Raw genomic sequence first — 5,426 nt, 5'->3', positions numbered from 1 at the left:
GGCAACTGTAAAACCAGCTCAGATTGTGTTGATTAACTAAATGTATTATCCTGTGAACAACAGGGTCCCATTAGCTCTCTCAGGCCAATACCCTCTGTTCTGAAAACCTCTTGATTCAGTAAACGTCTCTGCTACAGAGTAAATTCCTGCCTGACCCTATCAACGAATCCCTTTATTATCTTGAAGCATGAAAACTAATAAATCAGACAAAAATGTTATTTTTTTCCCTTTTTGCATTTTGATTGCAGACATCAAAGTCACATTGCAGTTCAGCATAATGTTTTGGCAAATGAAAAAGAATTTATTAAGGAATACCATGTAAAAAACAAACAGCAAAGGAAGGGAAGGTACAACAGAAATAAGTATATTCTGTTCTTTATAAGCACATGTGTTGACAATGGATTTGTATCCGTGGGACAATTCAGGAAACAAATGAGAAGATAAGTTTTGGGTTTAAGCTCACCAGATTTCAAAGCACATTGTTTATACCTTCTGCAGTGCAGTAAAGCTTATCAAGAACTTTCCCATTGGATACCAGCGTCAAAAGAAGTAGGAGGAATGTGAATAGCATGCTTCCTCTGGGTCGTTACAGTATCTCTAATTCTTTCAGCACAGATTTCTCATGTTAGCTTGAGCTCCATCTCACAATGACCATTTCTAGCAGATCATTGTAAATATAGTGCTGACCTGACCAAGTTGTTCAGAAATTTGCCATCATTTCACTCTCTACAAGCTCAAAACATGTGGCAAGTTCAAGGGCTCTTACTTAAAAATATACTTTCATTCTAGAACCTCTTGCTTGCATCCCTGTAATACTCTGGGATAAATCAAGTGCTGATGTAAATGCATTAATTGCAGTGTAATTTCATTTAGAAGATACAAGAGTACTACATTTTCATTTAACAATTCAAATGTGCTTTCTGTAAGGGGGAAATCACCTCCCTGTTACAGAGGGGAGAGCTGATTCTAGGAAGTGAAAGGCAGGAATTTGGCCAGTCATTGGTAAAGCTGGGAGAGCACGCAAGCCTCTCGCTCTATTCCACGTTTGTACTTCCAACATCAACCGGAATATGAAAACATTGTATGAAGATACATGCATCTCAGAGCACGAGATCTGGCTCTAGCTCACCAGACTGAAAGCTGTGGTATTCCTCAGCAGAGTGTACCTCTACCCCTCTCTTATAATGAGAGGTCAATTTTTGTCTTTCTCTGTTTCATTCTTGCAAGGGGAGACTGGATGGCATGTTTGCTAAGACTATAATGTTGCATTTGCTAATGAAATAAAGTGGTCTTTTTTTGAGAACTTCTTTTAAGCAAAACCATGTGTTCCAGGGAGGAAACATTCTTCTGGTAAACAGCTGAGCCCTTAACATTTAGCAACATAACTCTGTGTTTGCAGCTATTGAACACTGTGTGACTGAGGAAGCCTGTGTTTCTGGGAAGAAGGACTGAAAGCATTTTGCTTGCTGTCAGAAAGCCAGCCCTTTCTTTTATGTATACGCTACATGCAAGAACCAGCTATTGGCTGGTTACTTCTTATGGTTTTAATAAAATTTGTCTCATATCAAGACGCTGCTGGGTTTTAATGTTGACGCCGCACTGAGCAATGTTCTCTGCTCCAGCACAGCTGGCTCTTGCTTTCCAAAAATATAGCTGCGCTCTGGCATCACTTGCAAAAATTGCAGCCTTAAATCATTTCCTCACCCCTCTGACCTGTGCAAGGAAGGACCCTCCACATGCAGATCTCCCCTCTGGTTTGGAGAAGGGGGTCGTTCCTCCTTCGCTCCCCAGGAGTGGTTCTGTGAGAGCGGAGAGCTGCAGTGGCAGAAGGTAACTGGGGAACAGGAGAAATTACCTGCCAGACACAAGCAGCAGCCCTGGGAAGCTGAGGAAAAAAAGATAATACAGCTGAAAACTGCAGGCAGAAGCAGGACCAGAAGATGGGAGTGCCCCATCCCCGGCTCCTGCCCCCCACATCTGAGTCCCCCTCTTTCGGAGATGCTTGCACAGCCACAGGGCTGCAGGGCAAATCCTGCTGAAGGAGAGCAGAGAAGCTTCACTTAGTATAAGTGATTTCCAGAGAGGCACTGGTTGAGTGACTTTGAGATCACACACTGCTTCTCCATCCAGCAGCTGGAATTGAAAGACCACAGCCCTTGCTCCCTCCAAGCTGATGGAAATGATTCTTTTTCTGCCTGGTCATTTCACTGAAGCTTGGATGCTGAGCTCTGGGTGTCACATTGATCCCTGCAGTACAAGAGGATTGTATCTTGCTCCCTGTAGCACTCAAAGCAGCTGGGCATGCTTACCAATTTCAGTAAGTACCAGCTAAGGCCAAAGGAGATCCCATGATAGAAATTCAAGGCCCTGCCTTCCTCTTCTTGCTTCTTTCCTGAGCAGGTTCTCATTTTAATCAGACTTATGGTACTTTCATCCAGTTATCTCAAAGTACATAATGACTGCTGTAATTACTAGCAATAATGAGCTAATCAGTTCTTCTAGGTACTATTTTTAAGGGATAAATACAGCTATTCTTGCTGTAAGAAGTGAGAAACTGAGGCAAGGAAGAGCAGTTGTTGGGTAAATAGCTTTGGTTTACTTTTAATAGTGTAATCTTTCCTGGGTTTTATTTGTATAGCTTTACATATTTGCTTCATAGTATGTTCTGCATTCTATTATTGCTTTCCAGTAATTTAGTCTGTTATTGTTTTGGCAGACAGCATTTAAAAACAGTTGGCTGTGTGTATGTACTAAGGTTCACTTAAGAAAACAGCAGTGTTTTTAGAAAAATTAACAGATGCTGAAGAGGTTTTCTTTTTTGTTGTTTAACATATATATACATGATTTATCCTATTTTTTTTCCTGGGTTTTCCTTCTTTTGTCTTCCTTCTCTTGTTTAGATGACCTTCATTTTTAGGAAAAAATATGAGTAGAATTCTTTTCTATTTATTTTCTGTATACTCTAGCTTGCATTTAAGTCTCTAATATGGAAGGATAACTGAATATGGTTTTCTAATATGTAAAGAACCAAGATATTCTACCAGTTATGATGCTTGTAAGGCAGAGGCACGGTCTTACTAATATATTAGTTAATTGCTTATATCTGTAATTTGTATTCAGAAGACATATGTTGATTTGGCAGCATTAGCAAAGTATGTTTCCCACTGCTAAGATATGCTTTCCTGAACTTGTTTGAAGGGTAGATAGACAAGTACTCAGAGCAGAGGGGAAGCTCTGAGGACATTATTTGTTTGTCAGAATTTTCTGGAATTTAACAAAACTAACTGATACATATGACACTCTATGGAGTAGCAAATAACTAACCAGTTATTTATGTCTCAGACTGTGCTCCAGCAAGCACACATGTGCTTAGTTTTACTATGGTGAGTAGTACAGTGTGATTTCAGTGGAACTATGTGCTATATAAAACTAAGCACACATGTAACTATTGGTAGGATTAAGTCTCTAGATAGGAACCAGTGTCACGAAACTCTTATTTGAAACATCTGCTTTGCTCTAAACTTGTTGTTTAGTAAGGGCCTGACATTTAGGTGTTTATGGGCACCTTGGTGACTTTATAAAGCTGGCACTAATTCCTTATTGAACGGTGGATTAAGGGCCTCTAGAAAGTCTGAAAACCTTATATAGACTTAGTTCAGTCAACTTTTAATTCTAAGGAGACTTAAAGTTAGTCTCAGCTGTGTTTAAAAAAGTGCTTCACAAGCAAGGGGAAGTCAATCTGACAAAATAAATAAATTGAGGTAATATAAGACTTATATAACTGGAATATTTGGTGGGATTTAAGTAGCAATAAGAAGCAAAAATCCTGTGAGAACCGTAACATTGTTTCTAAGGTGACACTGTTGGTTTTGATGCTGCAAGCCCTGATAGCCTTAATTCTGAAACTTTCTGCTCTCCAGACTATTTTCCTATTGCTTGTTTGTTCTTTCAAGGCTCCCTCCTCCTCTCTTCTAAAAAATACAGATTTGCACACTACCTATGGCTCCATGAGTTCTCCAGCAGGCTAATGCATGTACAATCTTTAAGCACTTTTGCAGCTGTTTGACTGTAACCCTATTTGTATTTTCCCTTTTGTGCTGGGGGACACAAGAATCTTGCTTGAAATAAAGCCCAAACAAGGGAAGCTGAAGGGTGGGAGTATGTGAAGGAGCTGGTGGATAGCTGTTAGAGGGCTGTTAACCTCTGCTCCTGCCTTCTCTCAATGTGCATTTATCCTGCTGTTTAGGCTAGATTCTTCCCAAATACCTGCTTTGGTTCTTACACACAGGATTGTGTAGAGCTCAGCCCTGAGGGTGGGCAAATATCCTGCTTTTTCCATTAGACGCATACACAGGCCTGCATCTCCCTTCCATTCCTATTTTGTGATGGTGTATGGCCTGATAGAGCCCAAACACACCAAAGGGAAAAGCCGGGATGAGGTATTTCCTCACTGACCAGTCCTTAAAGATTTGAGGAAAACTCTTGGTGGGTCAGTAATGCTCACTAAGCTCTGAAAAGGCTTAAAGGCTGTGAAGGCTTTTTGAAGGACCATGCGAATATTACCTGTCCCTACCTGCAGCCTAAGGGTCAGCCTATGCCCAGCTTCAGGTGCACGGGCCCGGTTTCAGGACATTGCTATACCACATAATACCTCCTGCTTTCTTCCCCAGGAGGGTATGTCATTAAGCGTGGGGTTTGTGGGTTTATGGCATAAACTGGGGGTGGTGGTGGTGTGGCTTTCATTTATCTTTTATAACGCAGATGGAAACCCGCGGCAGCTCTCCCATCCCGAGTGAAGCAGTACGCAGGGTGCCTCTGGGTTTCGTGCATTCACCGCCCGGCGGCAGCTGCGGGTCCGTATGGCCGCCGCCTGGTTGCCGGAGGATGGGGATGCTGCGCCTCACCCCCTCTTCACCCAGGCCGAGGACAGGGACAGGGGGGTTGGGAGGGGTGGGGTGTGAAGGGGGTAGGCCGCGCTGCCTCGGGGCCTGACAGACCTGCCATGTCTGTGGCGCAGCAAGGCCCAGCACCGGCGGGAGGAGCGCCCCGCCCCACGGGGAACCGACCGGGCGCCCGCACCTTTCAGAGAGGGAGGGCCGCGGAAGCCCGCTCCGTCCGCCGGACCCCCAGGCAGTGGGTACCGGGCGGTGAGGCGGCCGCGGCCCCCCCCCAGTCCGGCACTTTTCGGCCGACAGAAAAAGGCGGAGGACGAAGGAGGAAGACGGAGCCCCTTTTCCACTACTTAAACCCCGTTTCGCCTTAAGGGGCGGGGCCAGGGGAGTTTGCGGAAGAGCCCGGGCACACGCGGGGCGCTGATTGGAATGGCGCAGTCTCGTGACGGCGGTGGGCGGTTCCAGAAGCCTAACCCCCCCCCCCCCCCCGCCGCCCGCCCGGCGGTAGGCTACCCCCCCGCTTTCCATTGTGTG

General features: G+C 44.5%; 1 long non-coding RNA gene across 1 annotated transcript; it reads right to left on the bottom strand.

Moving 5' to 3' along the window:
* Positions 1 to 2,585: 2,585 nt before the first annotated feature.
* Positions 2,586 to 4,922, bottom strand: LOC134164556 (uncharacterized). The gene is made up of 2 exons (XR_009965183.1): positions 4,574 to 4,922; positions 2,586 to 3,232 (listed from the first exon to the last, which is right to left on the bottom strand). It is a non-coding gene; the product is annotated as an uncharacterized LOC134164556 (long non-coding RNA).
* Positions 4,923 to 5,426: the final 504 nt, after the last annotated feature.

This window comes from Pezoporus occidentalis, unplaced genomic scaffold, assembly GCF_034315485.1.
Source record: "Pezoporus occidentalis ecotype Australia unplaced genomic scaffold, CSIRO_AGI_Poc_V1 ctg221, whole genome shotgun sequence".
Taxonomy (NCBI): Eukaryota; Metazoa; Chordata; class Aves; order Psittaciformes; family Psittacidae; genus Pezoporus; species Pezoporus occidentalis.
Note: the sequence above shows the minus strand (reverse complement) of the source record. Positions and strands in the feature narration are given on the sequence as shown.